At 39.0% G+C, this 19,962-nt stretch overlaps 1 pseudogene across 1 annotated transcript in view; it reads left to right on the top strand.

The window, feature by feature from the left end:
• Positions 1-19,962, top strand: part of LOC144373415 (coagulation factor XIII A chain-like) — a 49,095-nt pseudogene that overhangs the window by 8,342 nt on the left and 20,791 nt on the right. The window contains exons 4-5 of the transcript XR_013433094.1: positions 15,520-15,694; positions 18,124-18,262. The product of XR_013433094.1 is annotated as a coagulation factor XIII A chain-like (transcript). The remainder of the gene's footprint in view (positions 1-15,519; positions 15,695-18,123; positions 18,263-19,962) is intronic.

Below are 19,962 nucleotides of genomic sequence, written 5' to 3'. Positions count from 1 at the left end.
GGTCACACCACTAAAAAAAATGGCTGAGCTAGAACTAGATATTGCCCTTGCTCTCAGGTCGTATCGCTTTAGAAGGCTCCTACCAACACATTATGACAAATAACACAGCTCTCTATCAAATTGAGCAGCTGTCTCATAGAGAAGAAACAGCCCCCAAGCAATTGAGCTCAGAACAGGTAGGTGAATTTCAATAAACAGGAATAAACGAGGAAAGGTGTAAATCAGAAGATTCCAGATAGAAGAAGTCAATGGGTGCCTTGGAAAGAGGTCCCAAAAGGATTAGGTACCACATGTGGTATAATGGTGCTGGTGATGAAGATAGCAGTGGTGGTGGTGGTGGTGGTGATGATGGTAGGTGATGGATGGTAGGTTTTTTTCTTTCCATCACCATGGTGGTGACGATATGGTTATGATGGTGGCAAGCGTGGTGGTAATGGTAAGGATTAATGGTGGTGGTGGTGGCAATGGTAATGGTGGTGGTAACAATAGTGGGGTGATGGTAATAATGATTATAGTGGTGGTGGTGATGTTGGTAGTGGTGGCAATGATTGTGATTGTAGGAAAACACTCACCCACTCAGTCATTCATTCAACAAGTATTTATTGAGCCTCAGCACTACCAATCTGGGCACAAGAGCCCAGTCATGAACAAAACATTGTTTCTACGTCAACAGAGCTTATAGTTTAATAGAATAGACAGACTAGTAAATAGAAAACTTCAACATGATATAGCAAATTCTCTTGTGGAATTAAACATACGATTGTTTAGGAAAACAAATCTCTCAAATTTAGCTAAAAGTTTCCCCAGGACTAAACCCTGAGTGTTGAGATATTGAATCAAAAGATAGAGGAATGGCTAACAAAGACCCATAGCAATAATAAGCCACACTGTTATTCAGAGAAGCCCTCTCTCCACAGTGGAAATTATATCCACATTGTCAGTCACTAAAGCATAGTAAGGGGATATATCGATTTGCTCCTCTTGGGACTTGTGCGTTTTGCAATTCAGGAAACACAAGGTTGCCACAACTCAAGTTTGTCCCATGGGGTCCCAACACCCACACTTGCTTGATTCCTTGAAACTCTATTTTGATTCAATTATAGTGATTTAAAAAAAAGGTGATATTAATGGGGGGAAATTTGAAGGTGGTAGGGAAGAAAATGTCAATATAATTACATATTTTAAAATTCCAGGGCTTTCCACTGTTGCCAGACAGGACTTTCCAGCTTCTCTTGAGGTGTGCACGTTTATTTTTAACCCTAGTCTTTTGCTAATATCGAACCATGGTGCCATCATTAATCCCCATTAATACCTTGTTCTGACTGTGCCTTTGGGGAATTAACTCAAGATTGAACTTTTTTAACCAATCGATGTTCTGCGTACTCTTTAGTGTACCTAAAAAGAACTTGGACTCCAGCTAGTAAATCTAACAACTGGAGGCAGATCCTGAGTTCTTCCAGAGCCCAGCACAAGATGCATAGCTATACACCTTTGAGACCAAATGGGTTTCATGGCTTCTGATTCTCAAGCACCAGTGATCCCACAGATAAACTGAAAGTAAGGCTAGTTTTTTTTTTTTTTTGTCCATCTTTTCTACCTTTTCCCCTGAACCAGTATTTAGAAAGGGTTTTTTTTTTCTTTCCACACATGAAAAAGACAGTCATGCCCACACTGCTTTGAGTTGTTGCCACGCAACTACACAGGGAATTTACTACAAAACCATGTTTTGAATAGTTTTTCCTCTAGTTGTTTACTTGCCCACCTTGAATGGAAAGCTGAACATTCAGAAGACTTCTTCATGCAACAAACCTTCATTTAAAATATTCAGATTGCATTTAAAATTTTGCTTGAGTTAGAAATTCCACATCCTGAGTCATTCTGAATGAACTTCCGAGTCAGAAATAAATACATAAACTCTCTGATCATACAATTCACCGCAGTATGATTCCCTAACAGTTTTCATTTTAAAAATACTTTTAAATGTATGAAGCAATGTCTAACTGCTCCTTTGGTTCAGAAGACAACCAACCCCTGCCTCCTTTCTTGGAATGAACTGTCAAAGAAATCTGAGGACTCGGGTGGTTGGTGGCCATTGTCTCCAACCTTTTACCACCAAGGAGCTTTTTCCCCATATCACGGAATGAATCTTGTGTCTATCAAGAAAAGCATGATTACGTAAGAGTAATTTGTTTTCCCATTTCATTCTGTGCCTGGTTTATATAATTGCCAACCAGAACTTCCAGTGGTAATGGCGGTGGTAATGATCAGTGCCACCTCATCAATGCAACCACACTGATGTAATTCAGTGCCACCTTCGGGAGAATAAACATACAACCTCTGCTTGGTGTTTTGTAAGAGTGATACGACTTACTAACTTGCTGGATCCTAGAAACCAAAATTCCCAAGTTGATGGCCATTGTCAGATGGAGGCTCCATGGTAGAGTCAAGGCTCCTGCCCAGAGTTTCTGTGTCTCAGATCTATTGACTTTTATTTGAGGTTATTATCGTCTGTCTCCATGATTCATGCCTGGGTATCAGGGAAGACATTCTTCAGTTTGGAATGGCAGAAAAAGGAGAGGCCTCTGGTGGTGTTTGTAACCATTCAAATGGCAACACAACTCAATCTGTAGGAGCTCCCATGGTGGCCACCTTTGGAGAATCTTCTGATTAGTAGAAAGGTATGGCAGTCCAATATAGTAAAATACTAAATTACCACTTATGAAATGATTTTGTTTTTTAAATCCTAACTTAGAGTCAAAGTACTCCTAAAAATCGAAGGTATTTCTGTAATTCCTGAATGACCATGGAAATCCAATGATGAAGGGGAAGTCAGAACAAGTCTCCTACATTTTTTATTAAATTGAACCCATAGGTGCTTTACCACTGAGCTACATCCCCAGCCCTTTTTAGTTTTTTTTTTTTTTGTTTGTTTGTTTGTTTGTTTTTTAATTTGGAGACAAGATCTTGCTAAGTTACTCAGGGCCTCCCCAAACTGCGGATGCTGGTCTCAAAATTGTGATCCTCTTGCCTCAGCCTCCTGAGTTGTTGGGATTACAGGCATGAGTCACACTACACCCTGCATCTAATACATTTCTAACAAAACATGATACCATAAGGTCACCGTATTCACCAGGGATTCTCATTTCTGTTTATTAAAGATTTTCAACAATTTCATTGGAAGCCAATGGAAAAAGAGAATTTCCCTAACAGAAATTATCTTTACAGACACTATTGAGAAATCACATCCGTCCATAAATAACCACTGTGCAGATGAAGAGACTGAGGTATCAGGAAGTTGAGTAACTTTATCCAAGATCACAGGTGGCACTGGAGATGATATCTGGCTGCCTGATCCCTCTGTTCTACCCTCAATGTTACATTTCCCCTGGATTTGCCCTATTCCTGTCCTTTCTCCATATCACATGAGCTCCTTGGCTACAAATATAATGCCTTTTATGTACTCTGTCTGGTTCAATCACGCTCCTTGAGGTGGGGGGAAATGAGGGACAATGAGCCGTTTAGACCTCATTTTTTTCCTCTCTGGTAAAAGCCAGAAATGCAATGAAGTTTCCATTTGTGGGCAAACAGCTTGGTTTCTCAATTATTAAGGTTACATTTCTTATGCCTGTTCTTCCCATATTTTTTGGAGAAAAACAGACATTTATTACAAGCCATCTCTCGAATGTGATAATCATAGTCAATCTAAATGTCTTGCTTTCCCTGAATTGCTTCCTGGAATGAGGTTTCAATGCAGCATCTATTTTGTAATCACACAGGCTATTTCTGAAACACGGGGGTGCTTGCTTTTCAGCACTCCCTCCAAGCTGTGCAGCCGAAGCTGCACTGGTCTCCTGGGACAAATGTCCCCAGGATAGATGGAGAGTCGGCAGTAAAGCCAGAGAGGTCCAGAGGATATGCCCTTCATGCACTTGGGGTTTCTGTCTCATGCTTCTCTTTCCTACCTTCACCTCCTTCCTCTCTTGCTCTATATTTTCCCCTCTCCCTTCCACCCACACCTGTCATTCAAATATCATTGGAGACCGGCCCTGGACCAACCAGCCTTAGACCATGCGGCAGTGATATGGCAACGAAAGAAACTAGACAGCACTTGGAGAGCTTGTCAACTCTCAGTTTCTCTCTTGGCCCACTTTTGGCTATTTCTGTCATGATTGTCAACTAGTAAAATATACTGAGGCCAAATGAGAATCCTCAGTTACTGAGAGAGACACAAGTTAATCGTCTCTTGTGGCAATGATTATCATGAAAAAAATGAATGACTCATGGACATGTACCAAAGGATAGTTGATAGGAGTGGTTATATGTATCACAATGCAGACTAAGGTTAGTTCACGTTGTTTTTCATTTGTTGGAAAAAAAATTATTTGCGCCACTGAATTGCTTTGGTGACTTTGTTGAAAATCAGATAACAAATATAAGTGTGACTGTTCTTCTGGACTCTCCTGTTCCCTTTGGTTTTTGTTGATTCTTATACCATTTCAACCTAGTGTATCGATTATTGGGTTGTTATAGTAAATCTCCAAATCAGGTAGTTTTTCAACTTTGTTCTTTTTCAGTATTGCTTTGGTTACTCTAGGTTCTTTTCATTTCTATACAATTTCAAGAACTTGCCAATTTCAGCATGTCAGTTGGCATCCAAACTAACCCACTGAGGTGACCTCGTAAAGAAATATTAAAAGATGACCTCTACCCATCCTCCCGTGATATCATGTTCATTCATTCAGTAGAATTTATTGAGTGCTATTACTGGGAATACAAAGACAAAAGAGCATGGGAACTTCCTTCCTTTTTTCTCTCCTTTCAGGAATATACGATCTGGTAATGGAAACAAAGAGGACCACACCAATGACATAAGATGACCCTCCTCCTTCCACACCCTAATTGCCTACAGTAATAGCCATTTAATTCATATCAGTGGATTGATCCACTGACTAGGATCTAATCCACCTCTCAGAATCTCATCATTTCGCCTCTGAAAATCCTTGCATTGTCTCACATGTGCGCTTTTGGGGAACATCTCATATCAAAACCATAACTAGTGCCATATGAGCACAGAGTCAGGACATCAAAGAAATAGAAATTTCCAGAGTGAAACCAGCCAAGTGTTAAACAGTCAATAGGCTCCTGACCAGGAGAAGAAGGGGTTTGTGGGTGGAAGGGCATTCATTCAGGAGAGAGCATGACATTTCTAATAATACCAAGGGGAGAGCAGCTTGCTGAACCCACCACTATGAAAAGTGCAGGAGCAGGTGGATGGCTTTCTTTTTCTTGGGATCATGTGTGTGACCCTGTCTATTGTTAAGTGTCATGAAAGCCCTGAAAGAATCAGGGTTGAGGAGCCAGGCAAGGGAGAAAATAGGATGACTGCCTCCCTATTTCTTTTCTCTTATGTGAATTTGCTGGGATGCCTGTCCATGGAGTTACCCAATAGAGCGCCTCATCTGCAGGCCTCTCCCCTCCTATCCCTGCTGCAGGACTTGGTCCATTGCAGGGCAGCACAAGAAACAGACAGCTGCATCCCAAGACTAATGGGTTTCCAAATTTTGTTTTCTAGAATTGTTTTCTAAAATATCAATTGAACCCAAGTGCACAAAAGAGAAAGGTTGGAGCAGCTTTTCTTGTAGCAAAGTGGTGACTACAGCTGCCCCCACCAAACTCAGTCCTCTCCTGCTTCACCCTCCAACATGGTAGCCACCGAGGTTCATTACAAAATCCCAGAGTGTCATGGAGCACAATTGAACATCCCCTCTCCCACTTCCACCTGCAATTAAGATTGATCCCCACCAGACTGTAGCTGGGGACTTGTGGTTCACAGAACCATGGAAGGATTTTTACAAGTAATAATTCTCATTTCCAAACCTAAGTTTATGCTTTAGAAGCTAATGCATGCTACCCCAAATTTATATCCAGTAGTCTTTGAGAAACTATTACAGATAAGATTAGGTATAAAATTGTTTTCTTATAGAATTTTTTCTTATAGAGAAATCCTAGTCTTTATGAGAAAATCACATTAAAATTTAACAAGATATAATAGATTTATAACAGAGAAAAGTCATTTCATCACAGCCATGTAAAATGGCACACAGAAGAAAAAAGTACATTTACATATTTAAAAATCACTGTACAAAATGTAAGTGTCTGTACTACAGGAAATTAGAAAAAATAAGAAATGCCACTTTTTTATTTGCCAGTATCAACTTAAAATCTACTTAAGCCCCCATGACCAAAACTGGAGAGAAGTCCACTGTGGGTCATGCTTTAGGGTTCTTCCTATTCCTTTAGATTTTACTGAAATCCATGTCTTATTCTTACTCTAGGGTGGAGGTCTACCCAGCATGAATGCAGAAACCAGCTCATAAGTTCAGGGCAGGCCAAGCATGACCAGTTCTCCTAACTTCATCCCATTCACCAAGGGCCTCGTACCCACAAGGCACTGTGTTTCTACATTTCCCACATTTCCCCAGTGCCTGATGGTCCACCTCCTCCATTACTGAGCCTCCCTTTTTAACCCTCAAGCCATTGTCTCTGCCTCTCCCCATATTTGAACAAGCCCAATTTCATCCCTCCAGGTAGACCTAAGCCTGGAAAGCAAACCAGCAGCCCACACCACTAGGCACTTTTTTCTGATGCAGAAAGGATATTTGGGGGGTCTGGCTTATTTCACTTAGCACAATGTTCTCCAGTTCCATCCATGTACCAGCAGATGTCATGATTTCATTCATTTAGTGTGCCAGAGTAAAACTCCCTGTGTCTAGGTACTACATTTCCGTTATCTAGATGGACACCTGGGCTGGTTCCATGACTTGGCTATGGTGAATTGCACTGCTACAAACATGCATGTAACACTATGGTGTACTGATTTCAGTCCTTTTGGAGTGGGACACCTGGGTCATATGGTGGCTCTAGTCCTAGTCTTTTGAGGAATCTTCATACTGATTTTGAGTGTGGTTGTACTAATTTGCAATTTTACCAACAATGAAAGTGCACTTTTTCCCCTACATCCTTGCCGGCATGTTATTATTATTTGCATTCTTGATGATTTCCATTGACTCGAAGAAGACAAAAATCTCAATGTGGTTTCAATTTGTATTCTTTAATTGCTAGAGATGTTGAATTTTGTTTCATCTATTTGTTGACCATTTGTATTTTTTCTTTTGCGAATGTCTATAAATGTATGTTTGTTTAGTTCTTTGAAATTTATTTATTGTGTTATTTGGTTGTTTATTTTTTCCTTGGTTTTTTATTTTGTGTGTTGTGTTTTGTGTGTGTGTGTGTGTGTGTGTTCAGTTTTTGCATTCTTTATATATTCTAGATATTAATGCCTGGTCAGAGGAATAGCTGGCAAATATTTCTCTCCCATTCTGTAGGCTTTCTCTTCATGCTCTTATTTCCTTTGCTGTGCAGAGGTTTTTAAATTGACATCACTCCACTATGGATTCTTGGTTTTATTCCTTGAGCTTTAGGGTTCTTGTTAAGGAAGTCAGTGCCTATACTGATATATTGAAGTGTTGATCCTATGTGTTTTTTTCTAGCAGTTTCTTATATGAAATGAAGTCTCAGGGTAAAATGGAGTTTGTCTGATCAAGGCACATATAGTTTGGCTCATAACACTATAATAATTATATTTTAAATATTTTGAGGAACCTTCATACTACTTTCCAAAATGGCTATACTAATTTACACCCCCAACAAAGGTGTGCAAGAGCTCTCTTTTCTCTACATCTTTGCCAACACTTTTTGTTCATCTTTTAGATTTCAGACATTCTAACTGGTATAAGATTACATCTTGTTGTGTTTATAATTTGCATTACCCTGATGATTAGAGCTAACAAGCATTGTTTAATATATCTGTTGGTCATTCTTCTTTTGAGAAATGTCTGATCACTTCATTACTCACTTATTAATAGGGTTTGTTTTCTCTATATAGATTTCCTTATTCATTTTGGATATTGGTCCATTTTCAGATGTATGGTTTGCAAATGTTCACCCAGTGCATGGGTGATAATTAAAAATAATATTAATTACCTCTTTACTCTGATGATTGTTTCCTTTGCTGTGCAGAAGCTTTTTAGGTGAACACATCCATTTGTCCATCTTTGTTCTTGTTGCCTGTGCTATGGGGGAGTCCTAAAATCCAAGAAAGATAACATTGCCCAAAGAGATGCTGTGAAGCCTTCTCCTTGTGTTTTCTTCTCCTAGTAGTTTTATACTTTTAGGTCTTATGTTTAAGTCTTTTACTCATTTTGAGTTGATTTTTATATGTTGTGTGACACAAAAAGGATATTATGATAAATAAGCCAGGCTCAGAAAGACAACTGCTGTATGATCTTATTTACATAACGAATCTAGAAAAGTCAGTCTTATAGAGACAGGGTAAGATAAAAAAAAGATCATTACAAAAGACTAGGGAGGGAGTTGGGGAATGGGGAAAGGGAAGATATTGATAAAATGATGCAATCTTTATAGAATGATCAATTACATTGCACAGTGACCACAGTTATTGGTCCCCATGTCTGGTATATTTCAAAATTACTAAGTGAATACATTTTTAACATTCTCACTATAAAAAAAGATCAGTTATTGAGGTGATGGATGTATTAATGAGATTGATGAAATCTTTGCATAATGCATACATAAATCAACACTTCATATTGTACTCATTAACATACATAATTATTTGTCAGCTAAAAATAAGTGAAAAGAAAAAAATTCCTCAAAAGAATCAGCCCAAATTTTGTCAGCAAGAAGAAGCCATTGCTAATATTTTATTGACTCATTCCAACTAAATATATAGATATGTAAACAGATAAATATAGCTTTTAAATCATATAAAAGTATAAAAGCTTAAAGAGTCCTAAGTGTTTCCACATCCTTCCCAGTACTTGATATAATCAATCTTTTTCATTTTAGACTTTCTAATTAGTGTGTATTGTTATTGCTGTGGGGGTTTAATTTGCATTTTCCTAATGACTAATGGTGTAAAAGACATTTTGTTATATTTAATTGTCACCTAAATATCTTCTTTAATGTACTTATTTATTCAAATATTTTTCTTTTGTGTTAAAATTGTATTTGCTTTCTTATTATTATTGAGTTTTAAAGGCTCTTTACAGATTCTCGTTGATGACCTTTATCAGATATATGATTTATAATTTTTTTCCATTCTTTTCACTTTCTTCGAGGTGCCTTCCAAAGAGCAAATTCCACCTGTCCCCCCCCCATCTGCCCCCAGTAACTTGAACACAGGGCACTTAACCACAGAGCCACATCCTCAGCCTTTTACAATTTTTTTTTTATTTTGAGACAGAATCTCTCTAAATTGCTTAGGATCTTGCTAATTGCTGAGGCTGGTTTTGAACGTGTGATCCTCCTGCCTCAGCTTCATGAGCTGCTGAGATTACGTGCATGCACCACCGCACCAAGCCAAAGGGCAAATGTTCAAATATTCTTAATTCTTTAAAATTATCTGTTTATTCTAATTGGTTATACATGATGGCAGAATGCAATTCATTTCACATTATAGTATAGAGCACAATTTTTCAAGTCACTGATTGTACACAAATATTCTTAATTTTGATTAAGTCTAGGATATGTGCTTTGTTTATTAATCATGTTTTTACTTTTATATCTAAGAAATCTTTGCCCATACCCCAGGACACATACATATTTCCTGTTTTCTTCTAGAAGCTTTATAGCTTTAGGTTTCATATTTAGATCTATGATCTATTTTTGAGATAATTTTTATATTTGGTACAAGGTATGAGTCAAAACTCATTTTTTTTATCATGCGACTCTCCAATTACTCCAGTCCCTTTTGTTTAAAAGAGTATCCTTTGTCTGTGAGATTCTCTTGCAACTTTGTCAAAACGTAGTTGATTGTACTTGTGTGGATTTATTTCTGGGTTCTCTATTGTGTTCCATTGATCTCTTTGTTTTTATTTATGTCAAATGGTGTCATGTTAATTAATTTAAAAGTATTACATTTAATTATACTCCAATTCTATTTAACCTTATTAAATTTTACTTTTAATAGAAGAAAAAAATTGAGTTGCAACAGAAGAAATTGTTAAACTTCAAATAAACATTTCTTTGCTACAGGAGATGTTATTTCCTAGCAGATCCTCCTAAAGTTATTTACAAATTAAGAAAACCATTAAAAGAATAGAGTAATCATGTATTTGAAAATTACATTTTAATTTTAGATGGTGCAAATTAACTATGAGCGACCAACACATTAAAACATTAGCATTTTAATTCTTCTTCTCTTCTTCCCTCCCTGGTGTCTAATTTTTCCTATGGTGATTAATGTTTTTACATTATCAAGATTTCAAATTCATTCTGCAACTGTAATTGCCAGAGATGTTTAACTTTACGTGGAGTTTTCTCACCACCCAATCTTCTGTCACAGTGTCTTTCTTTAATCCAATCCTTAATTGCGTCAATGTTACATTTCAAGCACTTTATGAGAGCTATCCTCTTCCCCATGATCCTGCGTGTTTGACAGTGTGTGCTGGTCATCTTCACCCACCCACGGCATCTGAGCTGTGCCAGGTGTCCTTGGGTTAACCGTTCTTTCTCTTAGGATGATGGAAGTACTAATTGGCAGGATTTTGTCACTGGATGGTACTGTGGAGGAGTCTGCAGGCAGGAGGATTGCTTCACTTGTTGCTCATTTCCTCTTTTGTCTAGGTAACTGAATGACTTATTTTGTCCTAAAGTCCAAATTGATTCACATTTCTAGGTAGTGAGCAAAAATAACTATGGAGCACAATATTGCACTAAAATGTATATATTCAGTTGTCCCCTCTATCAAGTGAAATGTTCTCCTATTATGAAAATCCTTTCTGTTTTATCTGTTGTATGTTTTAAGAACACAAATCCTTATGTCACATCATCTCTGTCTTCAATAACTATTAGCTTCTCTCTAGCATCATCTGCTTGCATTTTTCATTAGAATTTTTTTAATTATGTCAAATTTGTCTTTTCTGTCATTAGTTTTATTTTTAGTGGTGCTTTTATTCCTGTTTCTTGTAGTTAATTACGTATTATTAGCCTTCCAATGATACGATTTGATCCTTAATTTGTTCCTTTAGAGCTGTGACCTCTTAAGAGATTGTGAGAAAATTCTTTGTGTCTCTTAATTGCTTTCCCTTTCTGTGTATAATTTTTTTTCATTCTGTCTCTGTCTCTTCTCTACTTTACCCTTACCCCCTTACTGTATTTTTTCCTTTGGTTTGTGTTAATATTTGCCTAAATCTTCTCCAGGGATCCTATTTGCTCTGAGAGATGGAATCTTTTGTTGTTGTTGTTGTTTACTTGTTTGTTTTGATACTACTATGCATCTTTATTTTTTATTAATTTTTTATTTATATATGACAGCAGAATGCATTACAATTCTTATTCACACATAGAGCCCAATTTTTCATATCTCTGGTTGTATACGTAGTATATTCACACCAATTCATGTCTTTATACATGTATTTTGGATAATAATGTTCATCACACTCCACCATCATTTCTAACCCCATGTCCCCTCCCTTCCCCTCCCACCCTGCCCTACCTAGATGACATTTGCAGGTAAATGGATGGAGTTAGAGAAGATAATGCTAAGTGAAGTTAACCAATCTCCAAAAAACAAATGCCAAATGTTTTCTCTGATATAAGGAGGCTGATTCATAGTGGGGTAGGGAGGGGGAGCATGGGAGGAATAGAAGAACTCTAGATTAAAGAGATGAAATCTTGACTCTCTTTTCAATCTGAGGTTGGTTGGATTTCTCCTCTGAACTAGTTTGAGGCCAGTGTGCTACATTCTCCCTACTCTTTAATACCCACAGAGAGATTGGAGAGAGAGAAAGGGAGATTATCTGAGAGGAAGGCAATCTTCATTAGAATTCTTGGACTCTGCTCTTTCTTTTAAGATTCTGTTGAATCCTCTCTCCAGAACTCACCCCCCTCAGTGGAGGTGGAGCCATTGCCATAGGGGATTCTCTTGGGCTTCTTATCATTTTCCCATCATAGCCCCAGAGTTTCCACCTCTTTTGAGGTGCAAACCCGTTTCCTATTCTCAACAAGCATTATTTCCACGATTCTGGTTGGAACAAGAAAAGGATTGGAATTTTTTAATTCAGCTTGTTTCTTTCCAGATTTTGAAAGATAAATTTTAAGCCTCAAGATTCTGTTGACTCACCAGTAAGGAATTGATGGATCTGAGCTCTGCTGCCTGTCTGCTTCACTCCAAAATTATTATTTTCTCTTGGCTCCAGGTTTTAAAGTTGATTGCATTGTGTTTGTTATGCCACTGAGGTTCCTGGTAGTAATGGGGAGGAGGCTGTTTTTTCAAATTTCGAATTCTGTAGGCACGATGTGGGGGTCAATACCAGTGCAACCTTAATGAAATTAAATAATGCTTCTTCACATGGTCTGCTTGACCACTGGTAATCCAAGACCAAGACATTTCATTCTGCCATTGGTCAAAGGCTGATATGACAATATAATATCACAGCAGCCAACTGTGACATATCCTTGAAGTACCAGCATGCTCTTGAAGTGTCCCTCACATATATTCTGTTGTTTGGGGAAGGAGAGATTACTTTAACCCTTTCCATCTGTCACTTAAGATTTATCTCTTTCAGTATCTGAGCTCGTTAGAAATCAATGTTCTAATTAGAAAACAGTAGCTAATCTGGGCAAATGCTAATAAATGAGAGTTGTGATTTGTCTAGCAACAGGAGAAGCACTCAGCATTAACAATTAAAATATCTATAGAGAAGTGAGCTTTTTTTTTCTTACTCTTCCCCTTAGCTGATCGAGTTCAGCCTTATGCTATAAATAGCTCTTATAATTTATGGCTATCTATTTGAAAACCAGTCCACAGTTTAGGAACTTTTACCTCGGGGATGCATAGATCCTATTCTGTTTCTCAATGATAAGGGAAAAGTATTGTGAGTTCAAATCTGGAGCTGCCTGCCCACAAAGACCAGACCACATTATAGTCTACCAACACTCTCCTGGGCTTCACTATCATACATACAGATATTTTAGTAATTGGTTTATCTGCAAGAAGAATTACTGTTGGTGAATAAAGACAAAATGATGGCCTAAAAACCCTTCTAAACCTCAGTCATTTCAGGGATCCACAGGCTAATGTCAAAGTTCACATCAAAGGCATGAGTTTAGAACTGGCTGAACAGGTCTTTCAAAAACCATGAAAGTATATTTTTTCTACATTGAATACATTAACTGAGTAGTTACCAAAACACTTGTTCACCCAACTGACGTCTGACCTGTCTGGATGGAGGGGAAAATAGTATGTTTAGATGGAATTGAATAGGTTTTTTTCTAGATTGCACTCTGCAAAAGGACCCTTCTTGGGAAAAGTCACTTGGTGCTAGAGTAAACCTCACATTTTAATGGAGAGTGTGTTCCTCACAGAAGAAGATGCTTGAACATCTAAGTGTTTTCTGTTAGTGTTTTCTATGCCATCCTATATTGTTTACTTACAAGTACCCATAAGGGGTCCCTGAATCTGACATATGGTTTTAGGATTCCAAGTGCTATTTGAACTCTTTCCACTATGTTATGTGGATGGCCTTTTCTGATCAGCTAACAATATCATCTCCTCTACTAAACCCCTAACATCCTCACCCTTCCAACCAACTGATTACTCCTCGCTTTGGGTTCCACTCTACCTATATGTTTTCCAATCTAAATACCGTAATCTTTACTTCCCTTCTTTTGGGCGGAGTGAGGAGGTAGCCAGAGATTGAACTCAGAGGCACTTGACCACTGAGCCACATCCCCAGCCCTATTTTGTATATTACTTAGAGATAGGGTCTCACTGAGTTGCTTAGCACCTCTCTTTTGCTGAGGTTGGTTTTGAACTCATGATCCTCCTGTTTCAACCTTCCAAGCCACTGGGATTACAGGTGGGCACCATTGCACCCAGCAGTAATCTTTACTTTCATTTGATTGGTTTCTTTTGCATCTCTTCCAGGGACCTGGTTTTATTATTTTCAATGTACAATGCCTATATGCTTGTTGAATATACAAGAGATTACTGAACTATTTTGAAGTACCAATTCTTTGCTAATATTTGTTGGAATTCAGAAGGACGTAGATTTTGTCTTTGATCTCCGTAAACTCAGGAGCCAGTGAGGAAGACAGATTCCTCTCCCACTAATTGCATCAAGCCAAGGAGAAAGGTCTGGGTAGGTGCTCAGGCTGTGCTCTTAGTTGGTGAGGCAGCAAATACATAAAAACTCACCATATTTCAACATTTCATGTATGACTTTCATAATCCAAATGCACAATATTCAAGTCATATTTTGCATTGTTTGCTAAAATATTTTCAGCATAATCCAGACCTATGCTTCTCAAACTGCTGTACACACAAACCCCCAGTGGATCCTGTTAAAATACAGATTCTTTCTTGTTCAATAGGTTTGTTCAGGGAGAATTTACGGATTCTATTGACTCCAATAGAATGCCCAAACTGCTGGTCCGCATACCACACTTTGAGTAGCCAGACTTTAAACAACATCATGTCAATTATAAAAAATATTGTCAATTATAAAAATTGTTGAAGTAGCACTTATTTTTAGAAAAAAATTTCTCTGTTCCACCTAGACTCTTCTGACTATAATCAAATGTGATGAAAGTTACATCAAAAGAGGTAGATTCAGCAGAGCTCAGAGATACTGGCAGGTTGTCTCACAACTGATACTTCCTGGCTTTCTTTAGTTTTATTGGATAAACACAAAAGGTCTTTGTTCATGCACTTGAGGTCTGCTGTTCCTAAAGGATTACAGTCTGTGTGGCAGAATTTTCTGTAATTTTCCATCTTGCCACTCTCTGCCTAAATGTCCTCCATATCAAAAATATAGCATCCCAGAAATTCCTTTTAACAAAACTATAAAGCTTAAACCACTTTAAATAATCATTAGGAAAATGTTTTTTAATAAATAAAAAATCTCTATAAGTCACTCATGGGAATCTATTTTCCTATTAACCCACCATGGTTCTTATGGTAACATCTGTTAGCTTGTTCAATTCTTTACTGCCCATCATAGAAGTAGAAGCCCATTAGAACACTGATTTCTCCTTCATCAGTTTTGAGTTCTTCTTCCACCAACACAATATCCCTTTGAGTATTTTTCTTTTGCAGTTCTTCTTCTGGTCAATCTCAGCACTATTCTAGAACAAATCACGTTCCCTAGGTATAAATTCTCCAAATCATAGGTGGAGAACTCTTCCTACCTGCCCTTCAGCCTTACTCTGCTTTAATATTGTGCCATTTAAGAGAGACTCTTGGTTATTTGGCCTCCTCTTTGCATACTTAGTTTTCTCTGGCAACATAATGGTGAATTGAAGAAAAGTGGAACTGTTTGCATCACGCAGGACACACAGAAGGCGCCAGAAACTTTAGATTGCCCAGTGCCGTAGCGTGGAGGGGACTCATCAAAATGACCTTTCTTTCTTTTTGTCTCTCCTTGCCTCATTTAGATTAATGCCAAAGATGATGAAGGTGTCCTCGTTGGATCATGGGACAATATCTATGCCTATAGAGTCCCCCCATCAGCCTGAACTGGAAGCGTTGACATTCTATTGGAATACAGGAGCTCTGTGAACCCAGTCCGGTATGGCCAATGCTGGGTTTTTGCTGGTGTTTTTAACACATGTAAGTATCCAGCTGAGTAATATTTTTTAATGCAAAGGAAATTTTACTTCAAAACATTTTATCTATAACCTGGCAAAGGGACTGAGCAGTCCCCGTTGGCGCTATAGAATTAATGGGTGACTATTCTGGGATGTAGTCAATGCATAATTAAATCGTACTGGGCTAAATATGCTCATAGCTCTCTGACTGCAGAATCTTTATGGAAAGAATGATGGACTGTATCCTGCATAATCCATCATAACACCCAAGGCCGTGGAGTGTCACAGGGGCCAAGTGAGGCTGTAGGGGGAAGTAGGAGCCATTTTCTTCCCAGAAACCATACCTTTAAAAGGCTAAAAAATTTTTAAAAAACTAATTATGATATACATGCACATATGTATATTACTTATTTGTTATTGAGAAGTTGTGTAAATCTGTTTATTTGCTTGCTTGCATATCATTGAGAAGTTTGAAAGTCTATTCACTTAATTTTAATCCCAATTATGAAAAGGATTGTGGCAGGTGGTCTCATCTTCATCTTTACACGTAAGTCTCAGGGCCCCTGAGCAATTAGATATCAGAAAGTAATGAACAATCTTTACCTTCTCGGTTGCCTCTCCAGTGTTTAATCCACCCAACATCCAATCTGTAGAGCCAAATAGATAGAAGCAGAATTATCCTCTTTAGTCTTGTGAATCATTTTTCAAGATGGCATTTGCCTCCCTTGGCCCAGAAAATGTTATAGTTAATTCAGTGAATATTTTAAAAAATACATTTATTTCAGTATGTTTTCATCATTGGTAATGATTTTTATTCGCATGCCTCTTCTACAGCCTTGGAGAAACATTATGCTCTTTACGTACTTTTCATTTTTAAATGAAATAAAAGAGAAGCTGGCGGCCAAGGCAAGGCCATTTTTTAAAATGATTGTTAAAATCCGCCTATTTTAGTTCAAAGTTGTAACAGTCTGGCACTCACTTGGTCAATGATCTAAGACTGTTAAGTTTTGTTTTGTCTGTTCTGTTTCCAGGTGGCATCGACTGAATAAAAATATTTTCTTAACCTTTTGATGATAGCTAAGGGCTAAAGGAATATGTATTTCTTGGGAGCAATAATAGACAAAAGTCAGTCTCTTAGAAGTGTTGGTCTTTCAAATTTTAGATAGAAACTTGAACTTCATGATGGTCTGAAGATTGGAAGGAGACCCTCCCTCTCCTACAACTTGCAGGCCAAGATGATGAGAAGGTGCCCAACACAGGCAGCCACTCTTGTGAAATGATTCTTGAAAAAATAAAATGGACCCAAGTCCTCCCCATGCCTACTATCACTATACTAGTTCGATTTGGGGGAGCTTAGAGCCAGATAAAATAGTGAGCATTTCACCATATCCACTCATGCCTTCTGTATACAAAGGCTGTCCCATTGTGCAGAAAACAGGCCTTGGTCTTCTATGAAGAAGATGCAGAAACATACAATAGAAATAAAGTCATAGAAGGAGTAGAATTGAAGAGGGAAATTGCAGGGAAGGGGTAGCAGGTTTTCTAGAACAAGCCTCGGCCTGTGATAATACGAATTAGCGGCCAGCAACTCACATTAGAATCCACCAGAAATAGAATGAGAGGAAGGATCATTTCATTGGTAAGACCTTGGGTGCACAAGGACTGCCAATCAATCAAGGCAGGTGGGTGTCAAAAGCCAGGGGTGAGTGCCATTGACGTTGTTTGGGGTGTTAAGATGAAGTCTTTTAAGGAAGGGGACCCTTGAGTCTCTACCAGGCTCAGGTTTGGATTCCCAAGGTTGTTCTGTTGAAGGAGGCACATAGCCTTTGTTTAAAAATGCTAAACTATTCTGAAGGAAGAGAAAAAAACAAGTCATTAATCTTAAAATTGTCAGCTGAATTATTTTCAATGAGTCCTGATGTCTGGCGTCCTGGGAACCAGGGAGGGCATTTGGATTAAGTTTAATCAATAGGTACATATGGCAAGAGCTGCAACCAGGCAATTTATTATCCAACAATTAAAATGAATCTGTGGTGTCACCCTCCAATGAGTGTCACTAGAGTGAACTCCAGCCAGGAAGAGAAACCCCACTGAAGAATCGTTTTGTAAATTCCCAACTTCCTATTGGCTGTGGTTTTCTTAAATTATTATATTATTTCCAGAAATAAGGAACCATTAACTAAGTAAATATGAACTATTAGAACCTTGTTGTTGGAATTGCATGCTAGTGGGCTTCATTTAATAACCCACTAAAATTCTAAAGCATCACACAGTGAGATGTCTCTCTGGGGTCCCCAGGAGGGTTGGACACATCACTTTTCTTCAGTGTGGAACATTTGAGAACATGTCCAAAGAAGTTTTATTTTGAGAAAGTCTCATGTGCAGAAGGACCTTCTACTATGCATTCTTTAAATACTGGTGATATGTCTGACTACGGCTCTTTCCTTGTAGTTTTGCGATGTCTTGGAATTCCAGCAAGAGTCATCACCAACTATTTCTCAGCCCACCATAATGATGCCAATTTGCAGATGGACATCTTCCTGGAAGAAGACGGGAGCATCAGTAACAAACTCACCAAGGATTCAGTGTGGTGAGTTCGATTTACAAGGACCTTGTCTGTTATCAATTTAGAGTGACATTACACGCTTACCACAAGACAGACTCTAACGTTTCTTTCTCTTCTATTTTAAGAATTATTCAATACCCTAGGCAGAAATGTCTGATTGTCGAATTTATTTTTAAGCTTATAAATTAGAAAAGTGACTGAACAGGCAGTTAAGCATGTGTACACAGAGTTAGATCTGCCAAAAGTAAATCCTTGTGGCATTTCCCTGAGCCATCCCCGAGCACAAAATATTGCACAATGCAAGATGCACCCACAGCTGTGCAGGAAGCCCCCTCTGCCCTGCTCATGGCCAGCCTGGGAGCTGAGCCACTGGCTTGGCCCCGGTTGGTCAAGTCCAGCCCCACCAGGAGATGTCACTTCTCTTCCACCTCACCCCATGCCTGCAAGTTCCTGATCCTACTATAAAACTCTCCGATCCTCAACACAGATAACGTTCTCAGTCACAACTGAAACTGGAAAGGAAATATCGTGTCACCAATTCAATGTCATAATGAGCAAACAAAAAATTTTTCTCCAGCTCTGGTCATTTGAAAAGAAATATCTTCAATGAAAGTCTTTACTTGAGATCTGAAGATCTGAAGTACAAAGCATATTTATCTTATTTTGGGCTATCCTTGTCAAGGAGACTTGAATTTAAATAAGGACACCCTGGAGCCTATTATTCTGATGTGATGGGGTACAGAGAAAGCCTGGGTATCCAAACACCCAAGATTGTAGAGGAGGCAGGACGATGTCCACTCGGGATTGCAAATGGCTTACTGCTATTTTCCCCTGGATCCCTCTGTGTGCTGGGGCACTCTTTGCTGTCCTGGAAGGAGGCTAGCACACACATTATTTAACATGCACAACTTCCCTCCAGCTTCAGAGCAGAGATAGAGTAGCTCTCAGGCGGCAACCAGCCTCCTGCTCCTGCTAAGGGATCCACACTGACCCCAATCCCACCTGCGCCTCTCCCCTGGCCCAACAGACCCTGCCTTGCTTCCTACACCTGCCCAGCGGAACGCTCCTGGCTCATCCTCTTGCACTCTTGGAATCTGAGCCTCTTTATTCCCACAGCTTCTCTCCCAGTTCTCCCCTCCACAAGAGGTCTTTCCTCATCTAAATAATCAAAGCTGTCTTCTTGCATTGTGTCATGTGCCGGCCGCCACCCCTTCTTTCCACGTCCTTCACCATCCATAAGGACCCCAAGTGACTTCCTTTGTGTTCAATCTGGTGCCACAAGTATATGCACAAGTGCCTCTTGGGTCACATCTCCTGGATTTCCCACTGGCAGGCAATGTCCAGTGTGTCCACCATTGAGCTGGCCACCCACCCTCGCCCACCACCCCCAGCACAAACCTTCTGCTCTTCCTTCTTTGTTCAGAATCTTAGTCTGACAAAGCCTTCACACTCCCTGGAGCCCTGCCAGTATTCAGATGGCTCTCTCCCTCTCCATGGTGACAGCCATCCCTGTACTGAAAGTTTTGGTCCATGGCAGACCACTGCAGCACTTCAGAGTGGGAGGGCCTTGGGTGGAACGAGTCAGCTCTGTCTCCGCTCTGGCCTCTCCATCCACTTCCACAAGCACAGATTTGCAAAGTTCACTCTCCTTCTTGAATGATTCCAATGGCTTCTTATTACCTAAATCTAAAGCACAACTGTTAACTTGACGGAAGAGTATCTCA

Source organism: Ictidomys tridecemlineatus, unplaced genomic scaffold, assembly GCF_052094955.1.
Source record: "Ictidomys tridecemlineatus isolate mIctTri1 unplaced genomic scaffold, mIctTri1.hap1 Scaffold_39, whole genome shotgun sequence".
Classification (NCBI taxonomy): domain Eukaryota; kingdom Metazoa; phylum Chordata; class Mammalia; order Rodentia; family Sciuridae; genus Ictidomys; species Ictidomys tridecemlineatus.
Note: the sequence above shows the minus strand (reverse complement) of the source record. Positions and strands in the feature narration are given on the sequence as shown.